The sequence below is a fragment of the Brassica oleracea genome, chromosome C6 (assembly GCF_000695525.1).
Source record: "Brassica oleracea var. oleracea cultivar TO1000 chromosome C6, BOL, whole genome shotgun sequence".
NCBI classification, from domain to species: domain Eukaryota; kingdom Viridiplantae; phylum Streptophyta; class Magnoliopsida; order Brassicales; family Brassicaceae; genus Brassica; species Brassica oleracea.
Window position 1 is genome coordinate 7,321,000 of NC_027753.1, and position 452 is coordinate 7,321,451.

The following is a 452-nucleotide window of genomic DNA, read 5'->3' on the forward strand; positions in this document are numbered from 1 at the left end:
AAGGGGTAAAACTCCAGGTTGGGCGTAGGGACGGATAGCCGGACAGAGCAGTCGCATGTCTTCCTCAGTAACCGTACCAGCTTGCTTCCATGGGTAGAATGCATAGACGAGCATCCTGTGGATGTAACGTACGGACGGGTGTCGGATGTGTGAGTTCTTGTCAGCCCCGGTAGTGTGTTTGTTTCCAGTGATCAACTTCCAAAGCTCTGTGGGAAGGTTCTCACACTTGGGTAGGGAGTGGTCTTCTAGGTCCTGGAACCCCATGACTCTCCCAATGTCCTTGAAGTTCATGTTGTATTCTCGTCCATTGACCTTGAAGCTGATTTTGCCCCATCCTTGCCTCACATGCGCGGTGTCGTGGTAAGTGACCGCAAGAGAAGATAAGAACTGACAAGTGACATCCTTGTAGAAAGGATATGCCATGGTGAGGAGTTTTGGCATCTTCAAATGTC